This window comes from Rhea americana, unplaced genomic scaffold (genome assembly GCF_003343005.1).
Source record: "Rhea americana isolate MKP2758 unplaced genomic scaffold, rheAme1 scaffold_103, whole genome shotgun sequence".
Lineage (NCBI taxonomy): Eukaryota > Metazoa > Chordata > Aves > Rheiformes > Rheidae > Rhea > Rhea americana.
This window is the reverse complement of record NW_028185073.1, coordinates 2365650-2380808: the sequence shown is the minus strand read 5'-3', so window position 1 is coordinate 2380808 and position 15159 is coordinate 2365650. Positions and strand designations below refer to the sequence as shown.

At 38.3% G+C, this 15159-nt stretch overlaps 1 long non-coding RNA gene across 1 annotated transcript in view; it reads left to right on the top strand.

Annotated features, from left to right (window-relative positions):
- Positions 1-2280: 2280 nt before the first annotated feature.
- Positions 2281-15159, top strand: part of LOC146601375 (uncharacterized) — a 21178-nt gene continuing 8299 nt past the window's right edge. The window contains exons 1-2 of the long non-coding RNA XR_014896106.1: positions 2281-2349; positions 3186-3301. This is a non-coding gene — a long non-coding RNA (uncharacterized LOC146601375). The remainder of the gene's footprint in view (positions 2350-3185; positions 3302-15159) is intronic.

The following is a 15159-nucleotide window of genomic DNA, read 5'->3' as shown; positions in this document are numbered from 1 at the left end:
TCAACCCCTTCTAATGGCCTATTGCAACCTGATATATTGGCAGTCCTCCAGCTATGTAGCAGTCCTAACAGAGTCTCAGGCCTTGAGCCCTTAAAAGGACTTTTCTTTAAATTGAAACAGTGTGTTTGGTTTGATTTGTTTGACTTGTTTCCTTTTCACTCTTTTTTCTTCCATCCTTACTTGGAACGTTTTTTACCTCTCTCTAGCTGCTGCCAAAACCCAAGCTCAAAACTCATTCAAGGGAAAGGGAGGTATTCACCACCATTAGAGGAAATCTTTGCTCCTGTGAAACAAATATTCCCCGTCCTTCTTCAATCCATCCTGCCAGCATCCGTGTCCAGTAAATAAATCGCACAAATTGAGGATGACCAGGAATCATGTCTTTCTCTGATGTGCAAAATGAAAAATACGTGTCTTACCTGGAGAGGGAGATGTGTCATTGSTTGAAGGCGGTAAGCTGGAGATGCAAGAAGGCAGGATTTGGCCGGTCTGGGTAGTTATACCACGAGTTTAAATGCAGGTACATGTAGGCTCAGGAGAGCTGTCATGTCCTGGCAGGTACACCTTCCTCAGAGCTGCCTCCCTCACATGGTGACCACAGATTTTCTTGCCAATGTGCAGGAAAGACAGATCTTTTGGAGCAGAAAATGGGGACTATGGGAATTAAACTGTCTTATTAGGCCATCAGTCYAAAGAAGGAATTAGAGCCTTGTCTCTGCAACAGAGTAGGAAAGGGCTATCTGTCTCCTTGCACTGCTAGAGAGTTTGGGCAGTCTGGCTCCTGAATGGTAGTGAATAAATAAGTGTCTGCAGACAAAGTTTACCCATTAGGCTTTGGATCATTTTCTGCATAGCTCACTGGCTGGATTCTGAGCTTTCTTAGGAGAGTAGCTTGAGTAATGTTGAGAAAAAGATACTCCTGAACTTGGAAAATGTAGCTGTCTGCCCCGTACTCACCTGTATTTGCGTACTGAGGAGAATTCACCTTTCTCTCATGGTATTTCAAACTTCAAGGTTCATGACTGCTCATTTCGCCTGCTCACTGCAGGGTTATCACATCATCACTGCAGTCATTTGGGTGCAATAAATACTTGCATGCTCTCTCCCAGCTCCCTTGCAGACTTCCTCAGAGCCTTCTTCTCCCCCTGCATTTCGCAGAAGCAATGTTTGCACCGACATCAGAATAAAGCTACCCAAACTCGTACATACTCCATTTTTCACACATCGCTGCTCTGAGAGAGAGACCGCTCCTGGAAAGTGATCAGGATTAGGTTAGTACAGAGTCTTGTTGCAGCTGAACTGAGTGCATTTATTCGGTATTTCTCCTTGTGCTGCATTCACCTCGTCATGACGGCTTTCTCTTGTCACCTGCGTAGTGAGATCTTGTCGTCATATGCTGCTTTGGAGCATCAGTAAATGAAACTGCACCTTGTCTCAGAAAAGGGAAAGAAACAAAGGAGCATTTCTGTGAAAGTTAAAATGAAGTATGTACGTTTATTCCCTGGTCTGGGGAGATAAGTATTTGTGTACTGATGGAAATTCTGATAATTTTCTTGTCTGATTATTTTTCTGCTCATTTCAGGAAATGGTTCGTTTGTCTAGCTAGTGCCCATTATGTGAGGCATATAATATGGGCAGGATTTCTGATTAAACTCCATACACATGCCCAAGTCAACAACAATACAACTCTTCTAAAAATATACATGTTTCTCATATGTGTCATTGCTTGGGATGCCAGGAAAATGCGATTCATATGCAAGTGTAATAAAATGGAAAAATAATCAGTGTTCTTGTAAATCTTTTTGTTTTTCTTCACTTTCTAGAGATTCCAGCAATTTTTAAAAATATGCACTGTCTTTGCAATTTTGCTGCCAAAGAAGAAAAGCTAGTTCATTCTGTAATATGACCCCATAATGTGGCTGCGTATATTCAGCTTTTGTATTACTCAGTGCTGTTTGAAGTGTTTCCAAGGTGACATCTAGCACACTCTGGCTTAGTAAAGTATTTAATTAGTATAATGACTAGCCAACATGATGAGGGGAAAAAATTCTCTCTGGGTCATGTCAGGAGAGAAACTTACCCTGAACTATAACTGAACTGTTTTAAGCAAACTGCTCTTTTAATAGAGGCACTGTTTTTTATCGTTAAGTAYTTGACCTTTTCTTTTTTCTTGTTTTTTTCTTTTCCCTTTTTTAAGAAAAAAAATTACTCCAAGATGTATTGGCTAAGGAGGCATCATTTCTTACAGTCTTTATCATGGATTTTCTCTTTGAATACACAGAAATTTTGAGTTCAACTGGGAAACTGCTGCTTGTCTTTTTGTTACAGGAATATCTATCACAAGAAAAGGTACGTAAGCTTTCATTTTCCTTGTAGCATATGATGAACATTGTCGTGGACTCAATAGGTGGCACTCTTACCTCTGAGCTGGACTCGTGTAACTCTGTTATGCACAGGGAAATAGGATATAGAAAAGGCCAAACAAACAAGAGGTAGATATTAAAAAGTGAATGGAGTAGAACAGGGCTGATCCAGTTGTGAAATTAGCTGCTCTTTTCTTCTTACTTGCAAAATTCTTCAAGCTCCCTTGAAAGTGACCGTTTTAAAAGTGAGGAGCCAGTATAAAACCTGTGAATACATCCAAGGCTAGGAATGCAAATAGTGCTCTGCTTTACATTCAAAGCAGAAAATAGGCATCCCTGTCTGCCTGCCTCCTCCCTGGGTAACAACTGCCTGCACCCTCGGTGGAGCCCATGGTGCCGGCCAAGAAGGACACAAATACTCCCGAGAACTCCCTCATTTCGCTCTGACCGAGGTTTAGAAGAGTAGTTCCAGTATGCTGCAAGAGTGACAATTATTAGATTTCTTTCTGGCAGTGTGGCAGGAAGTGGCAGATTCCAGTCTAGTTTTGTAGTGTTAGGTTTGATTACAGCTCAGGAAAATCTTCAGACTTTTGTGTGTTTATTCTAGTGGAAAAATTCGCATTGATTTTTAATAAGTTTGGTATCATGCACTAGTTTTCTAGTTGTTATAAAATGTCCCAGGAGAGATTTTGTAAGGTTTGGAGGTTAGCAAACTTCAGCTAACAATTGGCACAAATGCACTATGTTAATTTTTAGAACCAGTAGTCAGGAGATCTGGTTTCACTTAYGGCTGTTAATCAGCTTTCCTGTCCTTGTTTCTAGATTTGCAGATTGGGGAAGATAATCCCATTAGCATCTCCTGTTCTTATTCACCTTGCTAAGGGTCTGCGAGAATGCATTTATTTTTGAAATGTTCAGAAATCCTCAGAGAATGCTATGTAAGTACAAAGCCTTGTTTTATTTTATTATTCAGTGCATTCTGTTGGAGACTCAAGAAATATTAGGTTCCCAGTTTGGAACTTACCATAGAAGGAATTATTATTGAGGGCTTCAGAGAACTATTAAATCACACAGAGCTCTTAGGAAGAAAAAAACTCAGACCAAACCAAAAACAAAAACAGAACTCCCAAGCCAATCCCCCCAACTTGCTGTCTGAACAGAGAATATTTTTGTATTCTTGCATTCTGCATAAAGCCCACATACATCATTCCTGAAATTTGTATACAAAGGGCATCAGAGTGATCCCTATTACATCTGACCACTCCCTGGGATTCAGTCATTTCTACTGCATTTTGGGATTGCTTTCCTTCAATCTAATACAAGAGTTAGCAGTTCTGTTAGAAGATACGAGCCAAAGTTGTCACTTGTGCATTGCAGATTGTGGATGAAATACATCACGATATGTTTAAATAAATAAACAGATGGGAACCTGTCTGCTGATTTCATGGCTTTTGACATAGAACACGTTTGTCTTCTGGTAGACTTTTAAAAAATATTTATTAAATTTCAACTACAGCACATACTGCACACATTCTTTTTTCCAACAATAAACCCCCACAGAGGCTTGAGAAGAGAGAATGCTATGTAATTCTCAGGAGGTTGTAGTGCACTACACATTTGCTTTGCCAATTTCTTATAGTGGATGTTTTTCTAAAACCTTTGAACTGCAACTTCATTCTAACAAGAGGGAAAATATCCTGTTTAATCAATAAGACATGGCAGGGCGTGAATAAGTGAATATTTATGATCAAAGCTGCTTGTCCTAAATGAACATCCTCTAGTACAATTCAAATAGTGGAATGTCTGAATAGGATAATGCAATATTATTACAAAATGTTACTTTTTGTCAAAGAATTTACATAATGTTAATTAAATGAACAGGCTAATAAGCTCTGAGTGGAGAATTCTGCTGTTTTACACTCTAGCCAATTAGATCATTCCATTTTCCAGGCATTCTTTATTGTGCAGATTAAATGACTATATAATGTTAGGTTGATTTTCCTTTTTTCTGTTTTAGCAGAAAAACATAGCTAGCAATAAACAGAAAATTAAATAATTGTCAAAATAATTAATAGGATCATTTGCTTGCCAACCCCAATAATTAAAATAACATAAAAATGGCTGGATTGCATGACACAGAAAACACTGCCCAAAGAAGAAGTTTTACTGCTGATAAAGGACTAGTTTCTTCATCCTTCACAATCATCTAAACKCTACTAGATTTTAAGTATCCAGAATGCTATATTAGCTACTAAATGTTATGGCAGAAATGTAAAGACATGATTTCTTCCTTTTCTGCATTGGAGCTCCAAGAAGTTGTTGRTTTCTTCTCTGCGCATGCTGGTGTGTCTTACAGGCATCTGTAACAAATCTCTTGTGAACCCAGAACAGGACAGCAGACGACTACTGAGAGCTGTTCCCAATATTTTGGTAAACTATGGGTGCTGGAAAAGGTGATTAGATGTGAGCAAAGAGAAAATTGGGATCCCTCTCTTTGAGAGCATATTTAAAAGCGAAAGCTGAGTGTGCAATATGCACACTCATAGAGTATTGAGAGTGTGATGTAAGTTTCGCCATTTAGAAGTTACTATTTAGAAAGATTTTGTGTATGGGGCAAAATGTACTTCCTCTGTGTAAAAACTCAAGGGAACAGCAGCCGTTTCCTTTATCAAAAAAAGAAAAGAAAATCCCTTGAGGATTGCAAAGTAAACTATGTGAAAAACAATAGTTAATCTACATTCATGAGATGGACATCTCTTCTCTACTCCAGGTGTCTAATGGAGAAATTGCTTGACTTCTTTAAGGTTGATTTTCTCACCCGTTAAAGGGTACAACACGTGCTTTGAATGAGGGATGCAGAGTAGCCTCGTCAGGGGATGCTCTTTGGGCCTAGGTCAGCAAAGGTGGCTCAATCTCTTCAGAACTCTCCAAAATCAGTACTGGAAATGTTGAGTTTGGGGGATGGACATGAGTGAATCAGTGTGGAAAGGACTTCCAGGCACCGTYTCCTCCGCTCTGCAGCAGAGCTGTCCCAAAGCTGCCGCAAAGACCTGTTGTGGTGCCTCTCTTCTCTGTCGGTCCCGGGCACACTTGGACCTGGTGAAAGTAGAGCTTCATCCAGCAGGAAGAAGAATCTCATCCTTCTGGACTSACACAGAGAAACAACTGGGCAGGGAGTTTACAATGAACACGTTCCTGTTCTAAGTGTGCCGTTTTGTTGAAATCTGTTTCACTGTACAAGTACTTTTCTTCAGTGAAGTTCTCACCATTGGCAATCTTCATTCAGGCCCCAAACAAAGAGAATAAAAATACAAAAGATAGTCCTTGAGCTGTAGGAAGAGCTTATCCAGGCYGCGGGGAAATTAATTCTCTTGTTTCTATATTGAATTTACTGGATACAAATATTTTGTAAATGAATAATACTACGAAAAAAAAATCCTGTGGACAATCATAGTGGCATCTCAGCTGCAACAGAATAGATGCACAAGACACTTTATAATCCAAGAACCCCTAGACCCAGCAAACAGGAATTGTGTTCTCATCTCACTTCCTAGCCCAGTTATTGTATGTGCTACTCATTATCTGTGTTCTGCTATTTCTGTGTTTGCGAGCACAAGTACCCAGGGAAAAATGGCTAACCAGAATTTTTGTTGCTAACTGGACTGCTTTAAGCGCAGCTCCCCTACATTTTTCAACCTCCTTAACCTCCTCAATCCTTCTACGAAAAATATGTTTAAGAAATATTGTTTTCACAGTCTCACCATAATACTCTTTCACTGAGAAGTCCACTTTGTTTTGTCAGCATTTAAATAAAATAGTGTTATTTTCAACCACCCTTTTAGACTATTGTATAGTAGAACATATGATACAGTATGATACTACATCTCTTATTATTTTATTATTTGTCCAATGTACATCTGCTAAATACTTTCTTGCCCACAAAAATGATATTTGAGCTTTTTCTTTCATGTAGATCTTTTCTTTTTCTTGCTATATCCATCACACATACACAGTACCACGTCTGGTCCATGCACAAATGTGCATTCCTTCAGAAGCTTTTTGTGCTTCTACAGCTTTGTATCCATCGGTGCTTTTCTCTTCTAGAATATATGTTTCTTTATGGGCCAGTTAAATGACAGGGAGTAACTCCCTGTATTTCTGACTCTGTTTTAGTGAGGAATACAGAAATAAACTGTTTTAAAAGGACTGTGGTTTCAACAGGTGCCCTTCAATTAGACTCCAGTGTACTGTAATCCTACAGTAACTGCCTGAAGGCACAGATATTTGGAAAGCAATGTTTAAATAACAAGGTATTTGATTCTACCTGCCTTGTGCTATGTCCTACCTTTTTTGAAATAAGCTATTTGTGAAATTCATCAAAAGAAAAGGATGCCAACGAGAGTGGAGAATAACAATTGCAGCTAATCTGTAACCAAGCCTGGAAAGGAGTACCTTACTTTAGGGCTAGATCCAAAGATACGGTTAGCAGTCGCTAGTGGAATTAAAGTGAAATCATTTGAACAATGATTTCTTTTAAAGTGTATGCTGTTCTGGTTTAATTTGAAAGCCCATGGGATAAGAAAGTGAAGTCATGCTAATTACCACAAGAGGGAGATGTTATAAATGACAGACGAGGCACTGATTTGCTTTTATTTGGTTCTTAACCTGATGAGTTCCCCTTTCTATGTGTATTTCTTTGGAAAGAGAGAGAGAGGAAGCTTTACTGTATAGTATCCTCATGACATAAAACAGCAACTGTCGTTTCAGAGATATAATTATCTCATTTCTTACTGTTATCAGTAATACTTGTATCATCACTCGTAGTCTGAAAAGTTTCACTGCTTATTAACMTGTATTCACATATCCTCAGTATCCTTGCTATTGCACTTTCAGTCAAGATTTCTGTTTCTGATTGTACATTTTAGAAAGCAGATAATGTTAAGTATATACTCACCACAGGTGTTTTATTTACCTGTGTCTATAGACGAGGCAGTTCAGTTTCTTAGGAGCATTTAAACTGTGAGGGTGTTGAGTTTAAAATCTGTTAATAACAACTGAAAAGCAGATGTGCATGCTGAATCCTTCAATGCTTTTATTTGTTAAGTGTCACTGATATTTTGTTTTCTTAAAACAGACATTTCACATATCTGCAATGTGTGAAAACTCCAAAGAGTTTGTAATAGAGCAGCCTTTAAAATACATACGATCATCGCTTTTTTGGAAATGTACTATTACAATGAGCAAATATTTTCCATCTTTCTGCAATTTATCCCAGAGGATACAGAGAAGAAAAGCGTGTATGCAAAATTTTAGTTTCAGTGCTTGCTCCCAGTAATCAGCTGGTGGTAGTTGCTCCCTTGTTATTTGTTTCATGTTGTTTTATAGTCCAGAAAATTACTTACTGTACATGCTCAACTATCTCTTACATAAGATTGCAGAAGATTTCTTTGACATTACTGATATCCTGCAGTGAAATCCTTTGACATGCAGGTGTCAATAGTCATGACTCAGAAGACATTGGGTTTATGGAGATGACTGGACTCAGAGAAAACCCCTCAGAAGAAGGTGGGCTTTGACAATGAATTGTTTCTCCAGGATTATTAGCCCTGACATATCACCTTTCTGACACAATCAAAATCTTAATGTATGTTCACTTAATGTTTTTAGTCCTGCAAATGTATGAGATTTTATTAAAACATCCCAGAGACTCTGGGTGTGTTGCATGAGTTCAGAGATATACCCAAACTAGACATGACTTTTAACTACATGCTTCCTACCTTCATTAGCACTGCAAACAGAAGGTGGTTGAAAGAGAGTTAGCAGAATTCTGGGATGTTTTTCATGTCAGTCAGACTGCCCAATTTAAATGCAGCTTTGCTACACAATCTGTCAGTAGAGACAGTCAGCAGTCCAGGCTGATTGTATCCCTGAGCAACCTGATCTAGTAAGATCTGCTTTGAGCAGAAGTTGGATCKCTGTGACCTCTGGAGGTATCCTCCAAACTAAATTATTCTGTTACCTGTGAATTGTTCCATTCAAAATTTTTGGTTCAAAGATGTTTGCTACCTAAGAATAGCATTTTTAGTTGCCTTCAGGTAATAGAGGAACAATAGCGCAATTAAGACTGTTAAACTTCAAACTACAAGAGGCTAGATCCAAAAATAAAGCAGTCCCCTGTCTATGTATCTGGGGGATATGTGGTGCAGAAATGGCTGAGAGAAACAAATCTGACTTGATGTGTCCCTATGACAAGCTACCATGCAACACAATGATAAGGCCTCAGTCCTTGAAATGGTACTGGGTCCTGATCTTCCCTCAGAGTTGGGATACACTCCGGCATTTTATTGGTGGAGCTGCTTCCCCTCTTGAAGTTGGGTTACGGCARATACTCAGAGGTTAGATTAACATGTTGCAGCTAAGTCTACTTGGGATCTGTGCACTAATTGTCCCTAAGCCAAACTTCTGCAAGACAGCTGCTRTGAAAGGCATCTTCAGGCTACACTTTTCATAAACTGCGTGGCTAAGCTAWGCATAAAGCACAACAACCACTGATTTTTCATGCAAAACCAGGAAAAGGTTTAGCACCTGCACATTTAGCACAGGCTGAAACGCTGGGATAAATCCCATTTAAACCCCATATAAAAGGGTTCAAATTTACAGCTCACTGGAGTGTACCTTAACCATACAGCACTTAGTAATGCCAAGCCAGTGCCTCCTAACCTCCTTCCCCTGCAACCAGAAGCACAAAATGTATGAGGCATGGGGTATGAGCAGGATGGARACCAGGATAAACCCCTGGGAAGATGCAGATCAGGACTCCAGATCCTGTTTTTTGCTTGTGTATGTTGTAACGAAGAGAGTTGTTGGGGGAAAATAAATTCATTCTTTGTTCCCTGTTGTACCTAAAGTTACATTTTTCCCTCAGATATATAAGAGCTGTTCTGCTTCAAAATTAAATTATGCCTTGCTAGATCTTGTCTTGGAAGACACTGTTGAGTCTTATTTGCTACTTAGGAGCTCTCATGAAGTGTTGGATGTCTCAGAAGGTCAGACTCCAGATCAGCAGTCTGTTCTGCATTTATAGTTCATTCATTAATCAGCTACACTTTATGTTCCTGCCATGATAATGTTTTCTATTCTTATCTCCCTCCCAACTTCCCCCTGTGAAAAAGGGTGTGTGTGTGGGAACACTCAAAATTCCCAGTTCTCTGCCAGACCTAAAAAACTGTCCTCAGCAAAGGAAGTGTTTACAAACCGGTTCTTATAAGCTGTAACTGCAATTTATTAAGGTCAAATACCAGTTCTCACAACTATTGTATGGAGCTGATTTGCTATACTGATTTAATGGGAAAGATCTTGCAATGGTCTGGAATTTATTGTGTCTGGGGCTTCTTGGTCTTGCTCTCCAAGCTGCTTGCTTATCTTACAGACAGTGTGGAGATATCTTTGCTAAACAACAAGTGAAAGAACAGAAACAACTTTCCATGACCATTGTGATACAAAGGTGGGACAAAGTGAAAAAGCAAAGAGAAGAAAAGCAGACAAAGATGAGGTATCAGAAAAGAATATTAAACTCCACACCTTTTTAAAGTTCGCTTCCTCAAGAAATATTGACTGAAGTCCCATGAAAGGTTTGTGCTTAACCACATTTTTAAAAGCTTTCATAAATATTGCAATAAAGTGAAATTCATTGCTAGTTAAACCCTAACACCAGCATAAGCTTATTTCTTATTCAGATGACTGAGCTCTAGCAGCGAAGGAGCACAGGGATAGCACTGGATTTATGCTGCAAAACTTGAAATATCTTTCTGCATGAAGTAATAAAGGACACTTTCCATATTCTATTCTAATGGCCAATAAAGCATAAGACCAGCTMGAAAAAATAAGGCTGGCAGAAACATGGAACACATTAGGAAATTATATTTACACTACAGTCAATTACTACAGCAGCATWTTACTTTACAATGCAAACTTTTCTTGTAAACTACAAGGTGCCAGAAATCTAATAACGAGGGAATAGCTTGTCACATCTTAGTCCAAACTACAAAAAATATTTCCATTACCCACAACTGTTTCAAAGTTTGCTAGATTGAATAATAAAGTTTGGCTGGAAACTACCCGTGCAGTCTGGAAAGGAAGCGTAAAGAGGTCCTGAAGGTCTCTGTATCTGCAGCTGGTCTGCCAGTAGAATTCAAGGCAACCTTTAGGCTGCTTTAATTTGTGCTGCGTGGCAAAAATACAAATAGGGCATGACGCTGCATCAATCGATCTGATTTCCTCACAAAGACTTGTCATGGTGGCCTACTTGAGCCTGTAGCCATGGCTGGACATCAGAAAAACTCCAATAGCATGTTTGCTTTTTCTGTTTTTTGGATACACAAGAGAATGGCATTCATCACAAAGCTTGGCCCTCTACTGATTGGCATAGGCACAATTCAGTTCCTTCCATGCTTGTTGGCAGCAGCAACATCTGAGTCCACTAGTAAGAGGATTTTCATGCAAGGATAAACATATTTTGCAATGGATGGTATGATCACTCTCTGTTGGATTCCATCTAGTTATCGAAATTGGTTTCCAACAGATTTTTGGCAGTCAATTAAGACACTGATTTTTGACCACTGGAGCCCTGAAGAARTGGTTTGGTTTTATTAGCAGCAGATTTCCATAAGAAATGTCATAGGATCTGAGGTTAACTGAGGTACTCAGACTGTCACCCTTTCAATTTAAAAAGAAATTGATGGTAGGGTGAGAGGCCTAATAAAAACTTGCCTTCTTGCCCTGCCATTGGCAGGGCTTGCTCACCAGTAAAGTATTTGTGGAAACAGGGTAGTTTTCGATAAAGGGAGCTTTTCTACCTAATTTTCCAGTGTTTTCAGGCTAACGGAATTCAAGACTGTTATTCACAGCGCTCTCAAAGTGTTTTAAAAAAGGCAGTTATGAAAGTATCCCTTTCAAAATCACAACACAATAAATATATCCTGTGCACGTGGGCTATTGTCATTTTTGGCTTCTGCACTGAACTGAGAAGGAAAATAAAGTCCAGGAGAAGAAGTAGTAAAACAYTGTTGTGTTGGACTTTGGATTTCAAAGTGCCCACTGCATGGCTAGCTGTGGCTGTACTTAATAGCTTAATCAAAACTTTTGAACAAGACCCATATGCTGGATATTATAATTTAGCAGACRTGCTATGAGCTACCAAAACAGTGCAGCTGTGCAAACTTTCATATTACCCAGAGCCTCGTTCTTGCATGGACGTCAGTGTCTGGTAGCTGTTCACCCCAGCTGGACTAGACACATCCAATAAAATATCCTGCAGTAGCTTTCATGGGTACTATGATATCATATTTGCTTTATTCACTCTCAATTTAAGAAACAGTTTCCAAGGTCCTTGCCAAAAACATCAAAGGTTAGACTGAAAATCTTAAATGCTATTTTTTTTCCTGAACAAAACGCTGCTCAGATGAGGTAAATTACCCTGCCACATTTCTTAGAACGGATTTTTTCCCCCTTTTCTCCAAGCTTTGAATCTAAAACAGCTTTCTGGAGGAGTTTCCATTAAGGCTCAGTACTGAACTGTGCTTAAATATATTCTGTGTTTCCTGATGTTCACAGTTAAAGCAGTTGCTTAGCACAGCCTGAAAATATTGTATGCATGGTAGACTTCAGTTATGCTTTATTTTCCTTTCCTGTGTGTCAGAACTAGGATCGCCTTAGCTGTCATATAACCTCATTCGGCTTAACATTTTTAGAGCTTGCTGAATGTATTTTTGCCAGTTAAAATGCTGGCTATTGCTGTCCTGAGAAGTCACTTGAAACAAGCAGACCCATATCTTGCTAACGTCTGCAGCATCATCTCTCCTTCAGCTGCTGTCCCTCTCACTGGCAGCAACTTGTCGGGGATGGACGGGGCAATGAGAGACAGGAAAGCAGTGTCACACCCCAGAGCGGATTCCAAGGAAAACAGGTTGTACTCCCAAGTTTTTCAAATTCATCTAAAAATAGGTGGATGTGATGGCATTTGTGCTAATTAAATATTACGTTGAGTATGTCTCACTCTGCAAAATGTCATCACTGTAATTTCATATGGGGCCATTTTTTCTCCACCCCCAGCTTACACCAGTCAAAGTTTTCACTTGGAGGAAGTTGGTTAAACGTCCCTTGCCGYGTCCCCTAAGAGAGTTTGTTCAGGGTTAATTAAATAATCTAACAAAGCAATTAGTGCATGGTTCAGCAATGTGCTAAGCCAGTCCCTTAAGGGTGAAGGACATTGAGTAGCTTTGAGGTCAGGCCTTCTGAATAAAAGGCAAACTAACTTTTCAGTCCCATTCTTTTCAGTTACAGAGATAGACATCTTGTTATGCTTGACTGCAATTAACTACTGTGAACATACAAAGCCACTTACCCATCACCCAAATAGATTTTTTTTCCATAGCCTTAAGAAGACTAACTTGTCTAGTTTTTATAAATATTTTCAGTTTTCCCACTCTGTACAAAAAATGTGTGGTTCCTCTCTCTCAAATTCTCAATTGCATAAACCTTGACAGGGAGAGATTTATTAATATACTGAAGCTTATTTCTTGAAAGCAAGTCTGAATTTTGCATTCTCAGCTCTAAACAAACCTGAGAAAGATCTAGGACTTCCAAAAGGCAGAGTTATACATTTTTCTTCATAACAGTTTTTTTCACAGGAAACTGCAAAAGCTCCTGAAGTAAGGGTTGACAGATAGCTGAAAACCCAGAGGTCATAAGCAAAGAACTGCCACTGACTTGTTCTTACTTCCAGCTCCCTGGTTCCTGTTTTCATTGACTTGCTCCCACAYGAGTTTTAGTGAATAAAGTCTACAGTTTTATTTACACAACAAGGCTGACAAATGCCAGCCCTATACATGGTGTACAGTATGTTCAGAATAAAACTATTAACTTCAGACAACCACCTTTTGGAGTCGCCGTTCTTGGGAGCAATATCTTACTCTGCAACCTATGTATCACCGAGTGCCTTACTTCAAACAGAATACATAGGCTATGGTCTCCCAAGTCTGGAAGAAGCTTAAATTACCTTTTTACAGTAGCATAGCTAAATATCTTTATGCCCATATTTCTTACGGAGATTTTGCTCTGGTAATAAGAAGAACAGCTATATCCATTAAGCAGAAAACATAACATCAGGCCTTTCTTTAATGCACTGATTCCTCTGAGCGAGCTGAAATAGTGAGTGTCTTACTGACCTCATCAGAGCTCCAAAACCATCAAGATCTGGCTCAGTTATGAGCCTCCACTGATATCTCAAACCAAACATTATTTCTATCTGAGTTGTTTCCATGTGTATCAAATCGTACAAATGAAGAATTTCATAAGTCTATAATTCCATATTTCGATAAGACTGTATTTTCAGATGGCTGGCTCTAATTCTGCCCTTTTGGAGATTTTAACACTCTCAAGATCAAAACAAATGCTTATGGTTTTTTTCCATTGCCTTATCCTTTTTTTTTGCTGTGAGATAGATGAAAATAAAATTTTCTTACTTTGCCAACTGGCCCTTTCAGTTCAGTTCTAAAAGAGTGATCATTGGGATTAATTACAGAGTTTTTGTTTCTTTCAGTGTTTTCGCTACCTGATAAAATATTTCTCCTCTTGTAGTTATAAGTGTAAAAATGTGGACATTGACAACAGAAACTGGTATGAAGCTGCATAAACTTCCTGAGGTTTTCTTAAACCATTTTAAAGCAGTAAATGTATATTTATATATATGTTCTTAAAGATACTGCCTTCCTGCTTATACATGTTACTCCATTTTTGGAAAAATTGCTTTGATCCTAAAGTTACCATCTTTTCTGAAGAAAGTGTAAAAAAAGAGAGATCTGAAGAATAGCCATTTCCTGTCCTGGAAATATAATTAAGAGAAAGTATCTGTGTTAACAAAAATAATTCAGGTATCAGTACCCTAGGGATCCTTAAACCTCAAACATGTCTCATGATAACCTTGCTTAAGGTGTAGAAATAGCATAAAATTTTCTGGATCCCTTATAACATCCTCCTGAACTAGAAAAAATTATTCGCTTTGATCACTGCAACTATTGTGTTTCTGATTGCTCAATAATCAAAATTATTTTAATTCTTTTTTTTTTTAAAAAAAGGGAAATAGCTCAGCTGCCTTGAAGCTGAAGTATTCTGAAGTCTTCAGAGCTATGAAACAATCCAAGATATAATTCTCTATCTAATGAAAGACTTGGTCAAAATCACCACATATCTACTTTAGCTGTGTAGAGAACTTATTTTTTAAACACATACTAATAAGAATATCATCTATGACATGTTCATTTGTCATTTAATATCTTCTGGTTTTGATTTTTTAAGATTTGGTCAAACAGTAAACAAAAAGCTTATGAGAGGGGGAATTCCCAAGTGGTTACAAGGAGTTTGAAAAGAAAAAATAACTCCCCTCTGAAGTAGTTGCTGGTTGCTTTAACAGATAATTTGGAGCCAGATGATCTGCAAATGAGTCAATTTAAAAGTATTCAAGGCTACTTTCTTCTAACTGAGCACAAGTATATCATAGGATTCTGTTTCATAATTTTTAAATTAAGTTGAAACTATAAAAAGTCTGAATTTTGGAAAGACCTTTTACAATATTTTCTTTAAAGTGGTGAGATCTCTTTGAACTACTTGCTAGCCAGTATGTCTGCCAAAATATTCATGGGAACAACACCAGAAAGATACAGAGCCATTTAAAAATGTGAAAGCATTTCTCTTTTTCCAAGGATTTTTTTTTTTTTTTTTTTTTTTTTTTTTTTTTTTT